This window comes from Phymastichus coffea, unplaced genomic scaffold, assembly GCF_024137745.1.
Source record: "Phymastichus coffea isolate CEN01 unplaced genomic scaffold, Cenicafe_Pcof_1.1 PCOF00017, whole genome shotgun sequence".
Lineage (NCBI taxonomy): Eukaryota > Metazoa > Arthropoda > Insecta > Hymenoptera > Eulophidae > Phymastichus > Phymastichus coffea.
Genome location: NW_026706828.1, coordinates 383221 through 405898, shown reverse-complemented (window position 1 = coordinate 405898; position 22678 = coordinate 383221). Strand labels below are relative to the sequence as shown.

Here is a 22678-nt window from a genome sequence, read left to right as displayed (position 1 = left end):
TACAATCACGTTTACATCATGCGCACATATACAGAACAACTTAAACTAACGCGGGAGGACGAATGGCCCGGCGACTAAATCGCCTTGGCCATTTACCTCCTTACAAAGGAAAGAATACGTCGAAACCTCTCTACCGCATTACGATGAGCGTAGCCGGCAAGTGATCGCCTGGCTACGTATCGTTCCTACACGGCGCGCACCACTATGAGAGAGAGAAATACCGGCAGAGAGAGATAACCTGACCTTTGTCCTTGGCGATGAGCCGGCAACGGGGAGTTGACCTGGCCGCTGGCTGGACGTCTGCCTCGGCGTAGCCCGTGGTGAACCCCCTGGAAGTCATGCCGTGCATGGCGGCGAGGGCGACACTGAATGCCCTGCTGCAGGTGTTGCCGCCACACGTTGCCTCGGCTCGCCCTGGTCTGGTCACTGCTGCACGTGTGCTTCTTCTTCTCTCATTGTGCTGCTACTTCCAACTTCTCTCCTCAACTTTCTTCCGGGAACTGCCTCACGCGACTTGACGCATGGTCAGCATTCGCGCTGTCGCTGGGCTCTCCCACCAAGCCCACTCATTAGGCGGCGTGCGACAAAAGAGCTAATTGGTCGCGCGTCACACGCCTCTCTCTTTCCGCGCTCTTCAACTTTTCTTGCGCTCAACTGCGCTGGCTCGTCCTTGGCGCTGAAACAAAAGACCAAGTGTTAGGCGCATACTTAAATGCGCCCAACGTTGGCCACCACGCCTAGCCGAGTGGGGGAGGGAGAAACGCAGACGAGAGACCGGCACGCGGCCTGCTCTCGTCACAACATAATAAACTAAATAGGACCGTTACAGATTATAACGTCGCAGGTTACGGGGTTCGAGAGAGAGAGGGTTAAGGAAATAGGGATTTAAGGGTTTGGGGCTATGGCGTCGTAGTACATAGTGCTCGAGGGTTATGGGAGTTAGGGTATAAAGGTCTATAACTAATCTCTCGACCTCGAGAAAAAGCGTGCATGTAATAACTCTGCGAACTATGAGCGGCGAGCGATCCGACACTGCATGTTGTTGTCGTGCGCGCGGCATGTAAACATAAACATGCGGGCCGAACAGTGTAACATTAAGAGGTAATAAAAGTTCTCGCTTGTGATACTAACAATATTTCCAACGCATTTATTTCACAATAGTAGATAGTTGGTTGACTGGCACCCGTTCCCTCCTGCTCTCCGGTTTTCGTGTTTGAACCTATAGGTAATCACGCGCGCTCTTCGATACAATCGTGCACATTAAAATAAATAAACGGTATTAACCCCGTTACACTATATAAGTCTGCTATATGCTATATATTTTCCAAACGAATAATGCCGTGATTAGTTATTGAATAAGCCACTTTTCCATCTTTAAAATGTTTTTTAAGTGTATCTTCAATGCGGTTAAGCGGTGGTAAATCTTTAGATCCGTGAATACTAACATATTGGTTTAAAATAGATCTTGAAGAAAATTGACACTTAATGTTTTCTAATAAAAAATTCATAATATAGGACGTTAAATGAGATATTTCATTACTTATCGGTTTACCTATCACGTTTGTTCGACTATATAAATAAAATCTACTTATACAACGTCGATGATAAAAGATATTTTTATGAATCTAATACTCATCCTTTTTATTTCGTAAATTACATGCGCGTGACGATATTATTAAGTTAATTTCAGTTTTCGGATATACTTCAAGTTGCGCTATAATACTATCTACAGTATTTTGCTGCAATATACGCAAACGTTTATCTACATTATAAAATTTTTGAGAACAGAATCAACAGTATATTAAAAAATCGGATTCAAGTCCTTGCTCTTTTCGTTTTCTACTTATTTCAGCATTTTTCATTGCATCTTTTAGTGCCGTTTGGACGTTCAATTTCCTAACATACATTGTTTGTCAAACTCTATGTACCGTTTTTTCTTTTATATATAAATCTATATATATTTTTTTATGTATATATATTAATATGTATTGGCGATGTAGATTGTTCCCATTACATTTTTCAATAATTTAATAAATAGCAGGTAGCAAAATTCTTCTAGATCGGTCAAACTTCCACGTGTCATTAAGGAACATCCTTCATTACAGGTGCCAGAGTGCTTAGTTATTGTACTACTGGCATCGTCCAGATACAAAAGACTGCCTAGTTCCCTTCTAAAAATGGCGTTGAACTGCCAACTATCGGAAAATACACTGAAGTATTATACGAGGTGTGTTCAAAAAGTAAGGTGACTTTTCAAATTTCACGGGCAACGTACTTTCAATTATCGATTATTTTATTTTGTTATGTTGGTACACTCTTCCCGAACATCTGTACCAAGTTTCAAGTGTATAGCATTTTTTGTTTGGTTGTGAGAGGCGTCAAGGTTATAAGTGTTTTGCGTGCTCGGCGATTTCTTGCTATCGAAAAATGTGGATCAAAGGATTTGCATCAAATTTTGTGTAAAAAATAAAATAAAGTGCTCCGAAACACTTGAAATGTTGACGGTGGCATACGGTGAAACTATTCTGAGTAAAAAAAATGTTTACAAGTGGTACAAACTCTTCCAAGATGGCCGGGAAGATGCCAATGACGAGCCTCGCTCTGGACGCCCAAGCACGTCAACAACTGATGAAAGCGTTCAAGCAGTGAAGAAAATTGTTCTGGAAAATCGTAGAATCACTATCAGAGAAGTTGCTGAGGATGTTGGTATATCGCTTAGCTCGTGCCATGAAATTTTTTCTAACGTTTTGGGCATGAGACGTGTGTCAGCGAAGTTTGTTCCGAAATTGCTAAATTTTGACCAAAAGAACCGTCGCATGAGCATCGCTCAAAAACTGTTGAATGACGTCAACGACGACCCAGATTTACTCAAAAGGGTCATAACTGGTGACGAATCATGGGTATATCGTTATGATATCGAAACCAAAGTCCAATCGTCCCAATGGAAGAGCCCAGATGAGCCAAGACCGAAAAAAGCACGCCAAGTTCGATCAAATGTCAAAGTTTTGCTCACTGTTTTCTTCGATTACCATGGCGTGGTGCATCAGGAGTTCTTACTATATGGACGTACGATCAATAAACAGTATTATCTTGAAGTTATGCGCCGTTTGCGAGAAGCAATACGAAGAAAACGCCCAGAATTGTGGAAAAACAATTCATGGCTTTTGCATCACGATAATGCCCCTGCTCACTCATCTTTGCTTGTGAGAGATTTTTTGGCCAAAAATAACACCACAATCATGCCTCAGCCACCATATTCACCGAATTTGGCCCCATATGACTTTTTCTTGTTCCCAAAACTAAAGAAACCTATGAAAGGACGGAGATTTGCAACGATTGAAGAGATAAAGACTGCATCGCTGGAAGAGCTCAAGACTGTACCGAAAAGTGCTTATGAGAAGTGCTTTGAGGATTGGAAAAACCGTTGGCATAAGTGTATTGTATCTGAGGGGGATTACTTTGAAGGGGACACCATAAATATAGATAAATAAATAAATATTTTTTCTTCAAAATACAGTCACCTTACTTTTTGAACACACCTCGTATATGATTAAAATTACATACCTGTTTTACTAGCTGTCGCAGGTAGCCGATACGTAGCTTTACAGCTGGAATAACCATAATCGCGTAAAGCTGAACAAATAATAAAACTAGATTATAATAATAAAAATATATATATATATATATATATATATTTACAACCTATGTTACATTTGGTTTACAATTCTTCTTTACTATTTGTGTCTCGTGTCTAGTTTGTGTAGTTGTTAATGTCAACTCTTGAGTCTATATCTTCTGCGCCTATCTGTTCAGCTTTTCTTCTCAGTTTTCTGTTGTTTAATCTTCTCTTCCTCTCTCGCTCCGAGATCTGCCTTTTCCGCTCTTCGTTTTTCTCTTTCTTACTTATTTTTTTTTTCGACTTCTTTCTTTGCTATTTTCTTTTGCCTTTTTACCTTTGCCTTTCTTTTGCTTTAGCTCTCCTTCTTGCTAATCATTTCTCTTGTCTTTCTCCTTATTAAGGCTTTGATACCTTTTTCTCATTTCCTATTGCTCCGTCTGCTTTTCATTATCTCAACCTCACTTATTTTCCTTAGTGTCTTATAATTTTATCTTCTTGTTTTCCTTTTTCCTTCTCTTCTTCGATTTTTCTTCTTTTCCATTCTTGCTCCGTCATTGAATACCTGCTTCCTCTCGCTTGGATAGTTGCTAGTACTTGTGTGTGTGTTTGTGTGTGTATGTGTATGTATGTATATGTTTGCGTGTGTGCGCGTGTTTTGTGTGCATGTGTGCGTATGTAGATGTGTTTGCGATTCTTGTGTCTCTGTCTTCTCTTTCCTTCTGTCCTTATGGTCTTGTAATTTCGTCCTCTTGTTTTTCTTTTTCTTTCTCCTCTTCGTTTCTTCTTCTTTTCCATTTTAGTTCCATCATCCACGCTATCTTTTCTTTGCTTCCTATTATCATTTTTTCCCATTCTTCCCATTCCTTTTTGCTTTTTTCAGATTTTTCTACTATATGCTTCCAATTTTCTTCCTCTTACATACACATTCTGCATCTCGTATTTTCTTCTTTTTCCCAATACCTGCTTTCTCTCATTTCGTTCTAATCTAAACCTTTCCCTTATTTGTAGGCCTTTTATTCTTCCCTCTCCTTCAATTTCCTTTAATCTATACTTTTTCATTTCTTCTTTCAGTTCTTTCCACTCGTTTATATATCTTGACCTTTCTAGCTTTTCTTCTAGTTCTTTTTCCTCTTTTTTTTAGCTCTTATTTCTTGTCTCATATCGTCTCCCTCTTCCCTCTCTCTGTATATTTTACTTTTTTCTAGCCTTTCCTCTCTCTCCTCCTTCTTACCCTTTTTATCTTTTTCATTTCTTTCCCTTTTCTTTAGTTCTCTCCATGCTTCTTTTTTTATTGAGCCATCTCTTTCTTCTCTTATTTTGTTTTCATACCTCATTGCTCTTTCTAATGCTGTTTCTTTCATTTCTTGTCTTCCTGTTTCCCATCGTATTAAGTAACTTGGCATGTTTCTATCAATAACCCATCTTTCTTCTCTTCTTTTCACCTCTGTCTCCATTCTTTCCATTTTTTCCATCATTTCTTTAAACATTTCTGTCCATTCTCTCCTTTCTTCTTCCCATACGTCTCTTAAATCCCTTATATCTGCCCGTATCTTTTCCATTATATCTTCTGCACCACTACTTTTTCCCACTTCTCTTATCGTGTTGTGCAATCCTTCTATCCCCTCCCCTTCCATCTCGCTCCCCTCACTTTCACTCTTGCATCTTTTTGCCTCTCTCATTTCTCCTTTAATATTCTCCCTCAGCCCCTCTCCGCTCTCTCTCCCCCTCACCACCTTTACTCTTTTCTTCTTTTCCTCCTCTGGGCCTTTCATATCCATCCTTCCACCTTTATTTCTTAATTTTTCTGTTGTCACAAATGTTCATCACTATCCTATCCCGTCACATCACTATCCCGTACGCCTTAATTCATCTCTCTAATTCTACTCGTGATCTCACCTTTATTCCCAGTCTTACCTTTTCTGTCTCCACCTTTACTTCTTACCGTCCCTCCTCTCTACTTGCCTTTCCCGCTTCTTAATTTTCTCTCTTAACCTCAACTGTTCTTTTTTCATTATTCCTCTCTCTCTACTTTTTCCTGCTCTTTTCCAAGCCCCTCTCTCTCTCTCTACTCCACTTCTCTTCCGCCTCCACGCTCTTTTCACCTCTATCTCTCTCCTCAAACACTTTTCCTCTCAAACTTTCTCACCAAAACTTGCACTCACAGTCAAGACACGTCTACTCCCTTCCATGAATCGAAACCCACTCTCTACACACACACACACACACACACACACACACACACACACACACACACACACACACACACACATTCATACTCACCACAACCAATGTCGCGTGTAATAAATTATAAAATTCTGTTGTTGAAATTCCCGCCAGCAGATTTGGAAGAGTCAAAAAATGAACTAAAAAGATTAATAAAGAATTCAATTTATTAATTTAAAGAAAAATTAATAAAGAATTAATAAAGAAATACTTACATTAATCATGAATATAATCATTGACTTAATAGTTGTTATTATGTTTGTATATTCCATAGTTTCTTCTTTCCAATAAACACTTTTCAATAGACCTTTTTTAACGCTTTCTTTACTCTCATTGAGAACTGGTGAACGACTAACTCCGGAAAAGATTTTCTGTAAAATCAGGATGTTTCCTACTCTCTAAAAGAAATTCCAATCAAATTGCGAAAAATCTTTAAAGAGAGAGGAACATCAATTTCGTTTTAGACACTCAGCATGTGGAGGATTGTTAGTGTAACTCAACAAGAGGCTACCTTAAAAACCTTATTTCTAAGTAAAAAATCATTAAGATAATTAAGGGATGATATACATAGATTTACAATCTGTCACTTATCTCTAAGTAAAAAAAAGCATTAAGATAACTAAGGGACGATTCGTCGTTAAGACCACCCACTCTTCAATCACCCGCTGCGCAATGCATAATTTCTCTACTATACATAGCTATAGGTTTTTGGATGAGAGAGAGATAGAGAGAGAGACAGAGCAGCATCCTCGCTAAACGGAGAGCGTACGCTGCAGAACGCATGTGAGAGAGAGAGAGAGAGAACAGCATCCACGCTATACAGTGTATGCGCCTATCCAGCATATAGCTTATCAAGCTAGAGACGCTACCCCCTCTTCACAAAAAACGTGACACCTTCATCGGGCGGCCTTTTTATGTCCCTGGACATACACATATCCCTTATACATTGGCGCTGCTTGAACGCATCTTCAATACAAAAGGTACATCGATTGCATTTTAGACGCTCAGCGTGAGGTCTCAAAATTTAGACGCTCAACATGAGGTGTCGCCTTATCGCGATAACACTGAGAGGTATCGCATTATCGCGAGAACTAAGAGGTATCGCATTATCGTGATACCGCGACACCTTCATCGGGCGGCCTTTTTGTGTCCTAGAACATACCTATATCCTTCATACATTGGCGGCATCCTTTGGCGTCTCCTTTGTGTCTCAGAACATACATTGCATATCTACTGTAATACCAAAATATATGACATACCTAAATGTTACGTGACGTACCATTTGTTATATTTTAAGATTAAAATTTCGTTTTCGAGAGTCCCGTTCGTGTTGCGCTAAGGCCAAGGTTATAGCGATAAAACACCATAGCTAGCAGTATTCGTGTGTGCGGCTCGGTGGGAATGAGCGGGAGAAGCTGATTCACGCTGCTGCAGCATGCTGCAGTCAGCATGCTTGGCTAAGCAATACGAGCCGATTAGAAACGTGTAAATGTCTGAAGTGTATGCGCTAGAGAGAGACGGAATGCGAGGGACAAAGGATATATAACGAACTGGTGAAAACGACGACGGCACCTTTTTTTAGTCAGTCAGGACTAAGCGCCGAAGCAAGAAGTCCGCAATATTTCCGAGTTCAGAGTTTATCTCGCCAATTGAAATATAAATTCAGTGCAATTTAATTTGTCCGAGTCATCCGGTATTATTCTTTTACCTAACTAAAAGTTTGTTTCGGTTTACTTCGTCAGAGCTTGAGTGTTAATAAAAGCCAAAGAAAGATAGCAACCATACAGGCAATTCGTTCACGCCGTTAGGATCAAGGAAATATATTAATCCACTGTATCAATTGGACACATACATATATACGCCTACATTTGACGGACCATACAATCCATTTAAAAACAAAAGGAAGGAAGACCATATAAATAAAAAAAACAATAATAATACATAAAGGACCGAACGCCAATAACTCTATTAAGAAAATAAGTGAGTACTATTTGTTTATGAATAATAGACAACGCGAGGCGAAGAACACGCGTCTATATATATATATGTGTGTGTGTGTGTGTGTGTGTGTGTTATATACATGTATATATATTATATCATATGTATATGTACATTATATATATATATATATATATATATATATATATATATATATATATATGGGACGTTTCACGTTAACCGAATCACCTGCGTACCCAAAATTTGTGTTGATGGATCTTGACGTTTGAGGTATCAAAATGTATGTTTGGACAAGAATTTTCACAATTTTACCGGCGACAATATGGCGGCCGGAAGCTGGAAAAAAACCGCGTGTAAGGTATAAAAAGCTTGCAGAAAGAAAAATGCGAAACCTATCGTGTCATTTTTTGGCTCAAATTGTAGCTTAGGGATACCCTGTATTAGCTGTTGGGGTTGGCGGTTCCAATATGGCGGTCGAAATTCACTATGGCGGACAAATTTTTAAAAATCAACAAATTTATATCAAATTCGATATATGGGGTTTTTAGGGTCGCTGTTCACAAATCCGGGGTCAGATTTACAAAATTCAAGATGGCGGATCCAATATGGCGGACAAAATTTTCAAAAATCAACTGACTGCCCTAAAATTCGGTATATGGGATTGTTAAAGTTGCTATTCATAAATTGAATGTCAAATTTGGAGTTATCCCATAATTGGCACTGTTGGTTCCAATATACGTAACTGACACATGGGGTATTTGATATCCCAACGCGTTAAAATAAGTTTTCTTCAGCTAATATCTAATATTTTTGCTCAAAAACATTATATAATGTACTTTAGGGTATGTTTTTCGAAGTCTAATTGGTTTCATAGTCATTTATTTAAATTAATCTAGTAAAAAAAATTTTTGAAAAATAGTTTGCAAAAAAACATGAAAAAAATTTCACTTAAATAATCATAAGTCGCATAATTTTTAATATTTTTAGCTATAAATTTATGAATAAATGCTTGAGATATTATACTTTAAGAAAAAATTTACTGCGACATTGATGCTTCCAAAAAAAGGTATTCATTTTGCAAAATACACAGGGTAATCAATTTCCCAACAATTTTTGGCGTCTACTTTGAGCGACTGCCCAACATACACTGACGCCTGCTGCACTACGCGTACCTATTGTACCTGTAGTTAGTAATATCAACTACTGATAGATGTCACCACATGATCCATTTTATCGAATTTAGTACGTACGTATATTTTAAGCTCAAAAATTACTTGGGATATTTTTTACCCACAGTGCCAATTAAGGGTTAAATATGACAGATTCAAGATGCGGAACAAATTTGCAAATGTACTGCCATCTTTAATTTATCATCTTGAATTTTGAATATCTGACCACGAATTCACAATCAGCTACCCCAAAGCCGCCTGTATACCAAAATTTGAGTAAATTAGTCAAATTTTAAAGATTTCTTCCGCTATCTTGCATTGGCCATCTTAAATTTTGCAGATCTGGATTCATGATTCGAAACACCCCCATATAGGAAATTAGAGTTACAACGTTGAATTTTGACACTCTTTTAGAGAAAACTTGTGCAGAATCAAATTAATTTGAATTTTCCATTTTGGTCATCATACGATAGTTAAACTTCAAATTATCATCATTAGATGATGCATGACTAGACACAAGTGATTTACTTTGACAAAATTATAAATACAGCAATTTTTATCGATGTTTACTATTTCTATCTGAGTTTTTCAAAGGTCTTTTTCAGAATCCAACAGCGACATTTAATACCAACTTGTAGGCAACTTTTTTCCCAATCGTTCTTTTTAGGATAATTGGTAGGCCAGTCTTTCTAAATTTTATTTTATCATTCACACATTTTTTGGTTTTTTTATTTTTATTTTCTCAGTTTTATTTATATTTTCCTTTTTTTCCAATTTGTTCGTCCATTTTCTGAACAATGTCTCCTCCAGAAAAAAAATTCCGTGGAGACAGATGTATTAAGCCTTTCGGTATTGATAGAGGACATAGCAAAATTATCAGGAAGATCTCTAAGAAAATTCACGAAGTACATCCTGAATTTCCAGAATGGTCAGTAATTTGTGATGCATGCAGAAAATCTTTTGATACACTATATACCTCATCTTCAGCAAACGATATGAGTCTCGATTCTGAGCAGGACTCTTGTAATAATGCCGAATTACAAGATAGTGAGCCTCCTTCTGACTCAAATGAGGCAGAGGAGGATTCAAATACTGCTGATGATCTTAAAGACATTTTAACTGGACTTAAAAACAAATTTAATTCTCTTCCACAGAATGACCCATTACGTACGAGTATACTCACTATTTTGCCTGAAAGATGGAGTATACGTAGAATTGCCGAGGAATTTGATACATCTTATAGAAAGGCACGTATATCCAAACAGTTAAAAAAATCAGCTGGGATTTTGGCGTCTCCAGTTGCAAAATCTAGAAAAACTTTACCGCCAGAAACTATAAAAGCAGTTATAGATTATTATGAAAACGATATTAACAGCAGAATCATGTCCAATAAAAAAGATACTGTTACTGTTCGTATTGATGATAAAAAGACAAAAAAACAAAAAAGATTATTACTAAATGATATTAAAAATCTTCACATAGAGTTTAAAAAGAATTATCCTGAATATCCGATTGGTCTTACCAAATTTGCCGAGCTCAGACCAAGGTGGTGTGTACTCGCAGGATCCGCTGGTACGCATAATGTATACGTGTGTATTATACATGAAAACTTCAAAGCGATGATTGACGCTATTAATCTAGAAAATATCTCTAATGGTACTCTCAAAGATTATAAAGACTGTATAAATTATGTTCTTTGTAAGAATCCGACAGAAAACTGTTATTTGGAGCAGTGTGATCTTTGTCCGAAAATTTAAAAATTCATAGACTACGTTGAAAATGTTATGGAAGAGAATAATATTAGTCAAGTAATCTTCAGTACCTAGTAGGCAACCGACAGATGTACACTGATAAAGCAGTGTCTATCAACGCAAGATTTCATTGAAGTTCTTTCTTCTGCATTGAAAAAGTTGATACCTCATCACTTTATTGCTAAGCAACAGTCTAAGTTTATTGAAGAAAAAAATAATCTTTCAGCTGGTGAAGTGCTCGTACAATTAGATTTTTCAGAAAATTATGCTTACGTTGCTCAAAATGCCGCCCAGCAATTTCATTATAATAATGATCAATCTACAATATTTCCAGCTGTTGTTTACTATAAATCAGAAGGTGAATTAAAACATTTTAGCTGTTTATCGATGTCGGAGTGTACTAAGCACGATGCTGCTGCTGTATACTTGATGCAAAAAAACTTGTACCTGAAATCTGCAAAGTCATACCGAATGTTAAAAAGATCATATATATCAGTGACGGTGCCAAACAGCACATCAAAAATCGTTATCAGATGGTTAATCTAATGAACCACAAGATGGATTTTGGAGTGGATGCTGAATGGCATACTTCCGCCACTGCTCACGGAAAAGGAGCTCCAGATGGCGTCGGAGCCATTGTAAAAAGAGAAGCTACAAGAGCGAGCTTGCAAGTTTCAGAAAATGAAGCAATTTCGAATGTTCAGAGCCTCTTTTATTGGGCTAATAAACGGGAATTTGGCATAAAATTTTTCTTATATTCTAAGAAGGATGAAAAAGTCCTTTCAGTTCTGAAAAAGAGATTTGATAAATGTCCAAAAGTTACAAAAATCCAATCATCACATGGATTCGTTCCGAATACAGATAAAACTCTATCTGTACTAGAATACTCTCATGCAAAAAAACTACTTGCAAAAATTGATTATAATTACAAATAAGTTGATTTTTAAAAATTAATAAGCATCCTGATAGTGAGAGGCAAGGGGACTCACTAAAAACAAGCACCCCAAAGGGAGCAGAAAATTACTACGTCCACGTCGTTGCTCCTGGGTAGTGCTAAGAGTAGCAATTTTCACTAAAAATAGTGGTCTATACACTTACATCCGCCACATTGAATTTTGCAACCCCGAAAATCCCAATATACCGAATTTGGGGGCATCGATTGATTTTTTAAAATTAGGTCCATCATCCTGCATCTAACATCTTCAATTTTGTACATCCGACAGCAGATTTATGAACAGCGATCCCAAAAATCTCCCTATAACGAATTTAAGAAAAGTCGGTTAATTTTTAAAATTTTGTCTGCCATATTAGATCCGCCATCTTGAATTTTGTAAATCTGACCCGGGATTTGTGAACAGCGACCCTAAAAACCCCCATATATCGAATTTGGTATAAATTTGTTGATTTTTAAAAATTTGTCCGCCATAGTGAATTTCGACCGCCATATTGGAACCCCCATGTTGGATTTTTTCATCCAACCCCAACAGCTATTAAAGGGTATCCCTAAGCTACAATTTGAGCCTAAAAATGACCCGATAGGTTCCGCATTTTTCTTTCTGCAAGCTTTTTACGCCTTACACGCGGTTTTTTTCCAGCTTCCGGCCGCCATATTGTAGCCGCCATATTGAATTTTGAATTTCGCCGGTAAAATTGTGAAAATTCTTGTCCAAACATACATTTTGATACCTCAAACGTCAAGATCCATCAACACAAATTTTGGATACGCAGGTGATTCGGTTAACGTGAAACGTCCCATATATATCTTTCTATTTTCACTCGATGATTTATATTTATAAAATAAATTTTATAAATCCTATTAAACGCGCTTGAGTATATCCATATGCTTCCCCGTTATTGCTTATTTTATATATGACCGATTACGTATAAATATATATGAATACGTCCGATCAAATATCTCACGATCGCGGTATTGGGAGCCCGGATTTAAATCTACGAAGATTTCGTTATTGACGCGCGAACGGAATGGGGTGCCCGAGAGTCTGACTGCCGCCCGAGTCAAAGGCCGCTCGGCTGTTAAAGACCTACGCACGGGACAAATTCGTCTCACGCGAATTTTCACCTATCACTAAATAAGGAATCTCAGAAAAATCGCTATAAATAGTTATTTATTGGTAAAGTTTGTTTCATTAATATAGCAAAATTCACAATAACATAAGTTTCATTTATATCAGAAAATATCTTTTAACTTGTAAAACATACTGGCGTCTTTCATTTTTCAGTTGAAACAACAGAATTTGAATTATAAATAAAATTTGAAATTTACAAGATTTTTAATTATGAAATCGTAGAATTTTTGAGCTCGCTTTTGACAATTTTCCCTGTACGTACAGGTAGAACTCTATTTCTCAAGGTATTTTAAGTTGTTACAAAAAATTAACTATTTATTTATTTATAACTTTTAAATGTAGTTGGTTACCAATAGAACTAATTTTTGCTTTGGTTCGGTTAACTGTCTTTTACGAATACGCAAAGTTGAATAGTCTGATTAATTATTATTAACAATATTATTAACCATTGAACATTTACAATCAATTTTTGCCAATTTTTAACTATTGAGTTCACTTAAAACTTACATATTCGATTTCTACGCATCTATAAGTATAATAAAAATGTTTTTGTTCATTACAAAAACACTTATTTTATGTTTTTGTAAAATTTGATGAAAATCTTTCAGAAAATTCGGAATATAGTAATGTTAGGTCTCTTATATGGTGAAAATTCTGTGAACACATTCCCACACATTTACATATAGATAACAAGGCGCCGTTATATTCATACCACATCAATCTAAATTTTAGGTTATTTGCCGAGTTGCCATTGCGCAGAAAAAAAAAATCAGAATGGATCGCTACAGGTTATGAAAATATTTTGTAATATATTTCTAGAAATATGACTGAAAGCTTTCATAAAATATTTCTAAAACATTTTAAAAACATTTCCATGAAATATTATTTGTTTCTTTCATGAAACATTTCATGTAATATTTTACTACTATTTTCAAAGGTCGGTACCTCGATTTTTATCAAAATATTATTTTAATTTTTGAATATTTCATCAGTTTTTTTAAATACAATTATTTAATTTTATACAATATTTGTTATTCATAAAAAATAAAATCGAAATATTATTAAGAGTAATTAACATATGTAACAAGATATGCCAAATATTTACATGAAATATCCATTTAAGTTCGATAAAAGAACATTTTTTAAATAATATGAAGAAATTTAAAAAGATTTAGTTGCTTCATATTTTTGCAGTATTTTTCATATTTATACAATTTAGAAAATTCGATAATAAATTTTCCATATTTAATTTTCGTTAATAATTATTAATATTTTTTAAAGATGTCAGAAACATTGCAACAATCTGTTAGTCTTTTCTTCGGAAAATATTTTCTCGCACAGCGTGCGCAAAGTTCGATTTTGCGCACGCTTTTCCGTGTGCAGAACCCTTGATTCCCGCACGCTTATCGTAACACGGAACTGCGCATGCGCAAACCCATTCCCGCACGGGGAAATACTTTGCGCACGCTAACTGCGTGGGGGAAATACTTTGCGCACGGAAAAAATGCGTCAATGCCTACAAAGTTTAACGAGGGAATACTGGGGAAGATACATTTTTCCCGATTACTGTAATTGGCGAAGACAAATTTTCGCCAGTTACTGTAATTAAGGAAGATAAATTTTCTCCAATGAAAAAAATCTAGGAAAAATCAATTTTATTTTTTATCTCCAGACATATTTATGATTACATTACAGTTATAAAAATTTAATGTAATTTAAATGTTTTTAAATTTAATGTTTATTTAAATCTATTGTATTTGCCAAATTTATTTCTGTAGCACCTTTTGTTTAGACATTTTTGTTGAATTGAAAGGAACTAGAAAGGACAAACGCGAAAGGACAACTGCCAAATTTGTACTGGCAGAATGTTTTCCGTCGGACCTCAAGAACATAGTTTTTGAATTTTCATTTTTAAAAATGAGTTGCGTGGAGTGGGAAAGGACTTCGTTTTCCTAATATTTTTCGCTATCTACATTGTCAATGGGGAAAAAAATTGTTTTGCGTGTTTTTCCACATTTATTCCTTAATTATAAAACCTTCTTTTTCCACCCATCTCACAAATTCAAAGTATAATCGAACTTTTCGCATCTCGTACGAGAAAATAGAATACGATACGCGTGCGAAAAGTAGGCGATCATGCACGCGCGTTACCGACCGAGCTTCGCTCGGTAACCCTCGCGCGTGCGGGATTCGCCTACTTTGCGCACTTGTATCGTAATGTACTATTATTAAATACCTTACAACGGCTTCTTACAATATTTTTTTAAAATTTTTTGAAATTGCAAAGGTAATCGATTGTAAATATCGTTCGCGATTCGGCAGCACTCGACGTGTGAGAGTGAACTATTTAGAGAGAGAGGAGGCGCGCGCGGGAAACAGAGTAGTATCGATATAGCTGGCAAGAGCGACAGGTGCCTTGAAAGTGTAAGAGTTTTGACAACAAATTGCGAGGATATTGTGAGCAAGTCAAGGACAGTAGAGCAACAGTGACTGGTCTTCTAGCCATCACCTCATCAACAGTGATTAACGGAGGTATTCGCGAGCAGCAACCTGAGTACGGTGGCAGATGCAGAGCCAACACCCGCACAGGAGGAAAGCGCCCAGTTAGCCGTAGATACACGTACAGTTACGGTTAATCACGGTAACTGCAACTCACGGTAGGCGCACCTATCATAACTGCGATTTTCTCTTTAGCCGCGTAAAAGTCAGTACGTAAGTCGAATAATCCTTTAGGTAGCTATGCCGAGCATTAGTTTGCGTAAAAGTTACTATTTCTCTCTCTCTCTCTCTCTCTCCCCAGATTGTATATTAAATCTCTACGTGTACGAAAGTCTTTCGGCCTGTGTAAAGGCTGTATAGCTTAGCTCATTAAATGGTTTTAGAATAATTCACCGCTTCATGATCTTTTGCTCCTTGGTCAACGTTAAATCCAATTCTAGTATTTGAACCGATTTTGTCTAGGGTCAGTGTGGAAGTAAACATCAGTCTCTTCACACTATACAAACGACAAGAGTTACAGTCACGTGACTTAAGGTTTGTTCACTCTAGGAGTCACTCAAAGTTGGAGCAGTGTGACAGTCATAAAGGTGAAAACACGTATACTCATACGTAGTTAATAGAGTTGCAGTTAGCTCTGCACCGTGAAATTTTGCGCAACTATTTTCCCCTTTAGTACGGCTTATTTCTGTTGTTAAAAAATATTTCAGTTATTATTTGCAATGATGGTTTTTAGAAGAATACTAATTTTATTTGATAATTAGATATTTAATTCAAAAAATAATAGGACAAATTATTGTTATTTAATAATATTTTTGTAAGGTTGTGAGGTTTTTTCTGCTTAAACATTAAAAGTTGTCTACTGATTCTAACAATAAGTGTTGCATTAGCGTAATTGGTTAAGTACCATCAAGCTACCCCTTGCTTCCGGACTTCGATTTCCATTGCGAGCGAAATTTTTCTGTGATTGTAAATGTTCAATTTAATAAAATGATTTAATTGTAGAGATAATGAATAAATATAATAATACCGGTACATAAAATCGCTGAAGCCGAATACGAGGTCTATATTAAGTTTCACAACGTGATTATTTTTTTAATAGCGGAAAACCGTAAAAAATCTATGAAAATCGTGAAAATTCACCATAAAAAAGGTAGGCTGTATTCCTGACCTCCAGCGCATCGGTTCACACCTCCGCCCTGTGCAGCATGATCGAAGGGGTCGTAGACATCAGTAGTCGACTTTTTCATTGTCTCGGTCTAAATGTGTTCGCACAGGCGACTGAAAGCGGAAGTCTTCTCTGCCGTCTTCTTAGATGCCTCTTGTATGTGTGGTCAAAAGGTCAGCTTCGTATCTAGGACCACCCCCAGATACTTGACCGTCCGTCTGATCTACGTCTGTATTTTTTTGACCGTTATAGAAATCAGGGTGACAATCCTGCTTTCCGTCAAAAGGATGAGCTCCATATTAGTTTGGGCTAGGCTCAGTCCGTGTCTGATCATTCACCTGTTGATTCGTAGCATCGTGTGGTTCAGTAACATCTGTGCCAGTGTCTGAATCCACGCCATTATCAGTACTGATACGTCATCGGCGTAGGCGACTAGTTCAATCTCCGGCGGCATGAGTAGTCTAAGTAGAATGTCGTACAATATGTTCCAGAGATCCGGGTCCAATATGGATCCCTGGAAGACACCGACATTAATTCGTCTCATTACTGTTCCTTCGATTGTTTAGTATACAATCCATCTGTCTCTTAGGTACTCCCTCAGCACCCGCATCATGTATAAGGGGACTCCGAAGACTTGAAGGGCCTCTAGAATATTCCCCCAATTGGCGGAGTTGAAGGGGTTCCTGACGTATAATATCGCGAAAACTGCTATTGCCCTCGCCCCGTAACAAATGCGCCTCGTCCTTAGGTAGGCATCCGCCACCTATGGTACGCTCCTATTGTCGAGCGACTTCTTCTCTCCGTTTGCTGCGATCGCGCTCGCCAATCTTGATTTAAGTAGCGCTTTGTAATTTTTCAGCTGTGTTTAGCAAATTTAAGGACTTGTAAAAATACGGGTTATTCGGCTCTCCTTTGCCTTTGTTCAGGAGAATCAGTCTGGCCGTCTTCCATCGCGTGGGGAAGATGCCAACCCGCAAGACCGGTCTATATATATCCAAGAGGAGTTCTGGGCATACAACCGCAATCCAACGGAGGATCTCCCTGCGATGCAATCCGGCCCCGGTGCCTTGTCGAATTTAAGCGTGGACGCAACTCGAATGAGCTTCGCCTCGCCAAACTCAGGCACTGTCGTCTCTTGATCGTCCATGGCGTCGTTCGTTTCTGGCTGATTCGAGAAGAGAGAAGAATCGAGAGTCCGTCGATTATTGTGCTCATGGTGTCCTTATCTTTTGGCTTGAAAGAGCCCAGGAATCCCAGTTTCCTAATCACAATCTTATAACTAAGATCCCAGGGATCCCTCTTCACTTTGCCCAGTTCTCTCGAGCAGTGGTTCTTGCTTTCTCTGATCCCGGTAGTCAGAGCATTTCGTGCCGTCTTGTACTCGATCGCTAGTCTGTCCGCGTCTTGATGTCCCTTCTTTCGCGCGCGATTTATCCTCCTGCGGCAGGCAATGCATTCCCTATGGAGGAGGTTGATCTCATCCATCCACCAGTAAATTGTTCGTTTGTCCTTTCTTCCCTTGCGTCGGGTCATCGTGGCATCGGACAGTTGCGTTATCAAGTCTATCGTCTTGTCCGTTGTCCCGTTTGCTCGTTCCCGTATACCAAGCTCTGCCGGGAGAGCTGCGGTACGTGCCGTCGCCTCCTGCAGTAGTCTTACGAAGCGCTCCTTGTCTTGCTTCCGAACGTTCCAGTACTTTAGAGTTCTGTCTCTGGTCTGTCCGTTTCGTAGAGTCGTTGCATGGTTCGCCACCTCAAAGACAATGTGCTGATGATCGCTGGCTATGTAGTCGTCGATCACCCTCCATCTTCTTATTCGTGACGAAATCGTGCTTAAAGTTATTGTCACATCAGGTATTGAGTACCCGAAGCTAGGTTATCTGTACATCGGAATCGTTCCTTAGTTCAGATCCAACCTTACGGCTATCTCCAAAAGCAACCTCCCTCGTTTGTCCATCGTTGTCATATTCTACTCAATCTCCTGGAGTTCAAATCGCCCCCAACGACGAGGTCGTCCGATAAATCTCTGAGGATGTTCTCTAGCTAACAAATTTTTTTCTCAAAAACTGCTATCGTGTATAGTTGGGGGTCAAGTATACGCTAACGTAGGTGACGGAATCCACCCTCACCTACGCGTAGTTTTCCCCCCTTTACTGTATTCTCCTTGTCGGTTTCCTCTTTACCCAGATGGCCGACGTACTAAAGGCATTTAAAAACCAGCCATCTTGTGCACGTAAGTTCCATAACTGCTCGCTCAGAATCAGAATGTTTGCGTCTCGTTCTTTTGTTATTTGTGGGATCAGCAACTGGGCGGTCTCGCATCTGCGTAGATTACCTTGTAAGATTTTGTTCATGTTTGTTCTGCTTCCGGCACTCCTCCAGCGCGGCTCGAATACCGCGCATGCCCCGATTTCCGGAATGTCCGCACACTCCCTCGCCTGCATCCGATCGCACCGCATTTCCAAGCAGCACTGTCCTTTGTCCAGTCCTTTGCAGTCCGTTCGTCCATGTCCGTAACCAAGACACCGATAGTATCTGTAGACTGTCAGTCTTTCTCTTACCTGGCAGTCGACTCAGCCGGTTTTAATTCTGCCCTTCTTAAGCAGCCTGTGGGCCGTGTCTCTATCCGTTTCAAACACTGCCATGCAGACATCGTTCTTGTTCGGTCCAAAAATGTGGATCTTGAAGTCCATGTCTTGTCCCTTCTCTCTTTTTGATGGAGAATCGAAATGGCTCATCTGTCTTCTTCACCATTACCACCGAACTCAACGACGTACTATTTGACGTGTTCTTCATCCTGACAGCAAGCATCTTTCACATAAGCCTACTTATTTCTTGATCTACCCTCAACGAAATTAGTACTTCTATTTTATAGGTCAGGTATCATCCACGTTAATCTCGTGTTCAACTCCTTTCATTCTCTTAAGCAATTTCTTGGTTTCGCTACAAGTTAGCTCACCAGCTCTTGGAGTTGTCTTCGCTAGTCTTCGGTAGCGTCAGTGATTCCGATGAAAGCTATTTCTGATAGATGCGGTAGACCGGCCATCTCTATGGGGATGATTATGCCTCCTTCCTTAATGAAGAACTCATCCCGCTTATGGTTAACTACGATTCTGAATATTTCAGCAAAGTTTACCCCTACATAGTATTCATCCGTTAGATACGGAATTACAACCATACGAATATCTTGGATAATTCCGCAGACGGTGATGGGCAGGTTAACATAACCAATGATCGTGATCTCCGAGCCATTGGGTAGCCAGGAAGATCTAGTTTTGATGATCCGCATTGAGCACTTAAGCTCCGCCACAATCAGCACACATAAGGTACCTATTGTCGTGCTGGATGCTTCCGAATCATACATTGCCCTCTTTTGAAAGTGCCTAATCTATATGGGTAACTACCACCTGGTTTTGTCTTCAGGATTATAATTACGGTTTCCTCTTTCTTCTTTCCTCTTTGGTAGCCCCAATCTCCAATTGCCTGCAACCTCTTATCTTCCACGCGTTTCACCTCAGCGACTCCGCGTTATCGGACATACCTGTAGTGTCGGAAGTTCATTGGCTGGATGTATGGGTACTCGAGATATTCGATGGAGCTGTATGGCCAATCCCGATGATGATGACTCTGCAAGATTTTCGGTGTGTAGATCATCGATCACGCCTACATCTGCCTCACATTTTACTAATACATTCTTTAGCTTGGCGTCATGGCTCGCACCTTTTTTAGAGTCACATCGTGATCTCTTGTACCTTTTTGGTGTGTCGTTCTTCAGGCGAATTCCTGATCATTGATACCTGCTAGTACCAGAAACAACGCATATCTCTGTCTCTGACTCCACTGCGTAGAGTTCATGTGATTCTTCGGTAAGCCGATGCGGTATTCGATATTTGTAATCGACGTCGTTGCTGTGGATTGTATAGCATATAGAGATATAGAGATAGAGCATTGTAGACTCATCCTCATTTCCGACAGTGACTAATTGAACTACTTTTCCGCAACCAAAGCCTTCTTTAAGTCTTCTACTCTGCAGGCCAACGAGGCCATTGATTGTATAAGCGCCGCAGGGAGTGTGATGGTCGTGCCTAAGAGTCTTCTAGTTCGAGCATCTTGCCATTACTGCTTTTGCAATTACTTGGCTGTGTCGTACTACCTTCTCTCGACGCACCCATCTGCCGTGTCTATTCCTCAAGACCTGCTGCTATGGAAAGTTAGAGTTTGGCCACTACTTCGTCTTCTGCAAGAAGCCTGTGCAGGGGGTAGTTGGTGGCTTTCGTGCCCTGGGTGGCTTTAAGCAATGTGCATTCTTTCTCTGTGAAAGACGACCGCTTTTGAGCTCTGTATAACGGTTGGATTAAGACACTAGTTGATTTTGTTTGTTTAGTATCGAACTCGATGTATTCACCCAGCATCCTATTAGGCTCTCACACTATCTGTGCGCAGCTCCAGGTCGACGAAGTTTTTATATAGATCTTCCCACGATTCACTCGTCTATCTGTGGAGCAGTGTCGTCGAGATTGTCCATGTTATGTAACAATGTGATAAATAAGATTAGCTTAACAAACGTAACATTGTGAAATAAAGTTGAAATTGCATTTTGAATGTCAAGAAGCTAGCCCGGAAAGATTGGTCGGCTAAAATGTGATCGAAAGTCAGAAAAACGTGGTTTTAATCGATTTTTTATGTTATTGCGGTTAACAAAAATTATTTCAGGTAAAATAACTTTATTTCCCTGAATCATAAAAAGAAGTATGTGGAAAAGAAGAAATTTGTAGAATTAAAAATTAGACTTTGAGTATAATGATTCATTAACGGTCGAAATTTCGAAAAATTTTAGTTTTTATCGACTTTTCACGCTTTTTGCTGCGAATACACGCATTCCATGTTGTTGCAAACTATTTGGTTTTTTTTTAAATTGAACATGTGAACAAAAAAGGGGACTTGAAGCTCTAAAAACTTTGAAAGGGATAACGTAGAGCCCCGATCAAGGTTAAAAATTCGAAAAATTTGGTTTTAATTGTTTTTTAATGCCTTTCACCAATTTTAAAAATCTAAAAAATTTCAGAACGATTTTTAAGCTATTACAAAATAACATTTATTTGGCGTTGAGTTAGTCTTTGTTTTTGCAATTATTAAGATGTTACAGAAATTTAAATTTTCTCTCCAAAATTAAAAAAAAAATACCCTTATATAAAGTTTAAGAAATCTATAACATAATAAAAAGAATTTTTTATTTTTAAAATGGATCGAAATCGAAAAACACATTTAGGCGTCTTATTTTATCGCAGGTTGGTCTGTGGTTTAGAGAATCTGCGTGTACCGTCGTGGGACCAGATGTATGTGTGTAAACGTGAGCACACTAGTCATATCTGGTTCATCTGTTTTATGATACTGATTGGCGGAGTTAGGAGGAAGAATTTGCACTGATTTGATGAGCCGTAAAGGCGAATATACGCATGAGAAGAGAGAGATAGAGAAAGAAGAGAGAGTTACGTTAGCTCAATATGGGAATTAGTGAGTTCATATAAGTGTCACCTTGAGCCTACACCCCTAGGTGACTGCGAGTGGGCCAACACGGCATAATTGCGAGCATTGGGCCGTTCACTCGTTCTCTTCATCATAAGATGCCGGCCTGGCAGCAGTTACTTTTGCATACTTTTCCTCAGTACCTCGGATCGCTACGTCATTTTAGTTTTTTGTTTCTACGATTTGGTGAGTAGTAACTTCTTCAGTATGTTACCAGCTGCCATCAACGTCCCAGAAAACTTTAGCAGAAGAAGCAGCAGTAGCAACAGCAACAGAAGTAATGACAGCGGAGATAACTACATTCTTTAACTTCCTTAGATCTATGCGCGAGCATGTTCCGTGGATACCATCAGCCTGAGTTTCCGCGTGCCCACCGTGTGTATTAGTGACGGTTGTGCAGTTGCGATACTGATGATCAAATTGGAGAGGATGTACTGTTACATTAACGTGTACTCGTACCGGCCAGTAGTACTAGAACGCTGTCCAAGTACACCACGTTATTCATCCACCGTTGGTGACGCGACATTGATCTGATCCATGTCGGGGTTAAAAATAAATGTTCATTTTTGTTATTTTTTAGCATTATCAGAGTGACTATATCTTATCCCACCATCTTTCCTTTTCCAGGCTTCCTCACGCATGCATGTTTACATCGCCGCTACATAATCCGTAAATAGAATG

General features: G+C 38.6%; 1 protein-coding gene across 6 annotated transcripts in view; it reads left to right on the top strand.

Annotated features, from left to right (window-relative positions):
- The window catches only part of LOC131675209 (inositol hexakisphosphate and diphosphoinositol-pentakisphosphate kinase-like), a 650144-nt gene that overhangs the window by 326984 nt on the left and 300482 nt on the right, over positions 1-22678 (top strand). The gene's annotated exons all lie outside the window — the stretch shown is intronic.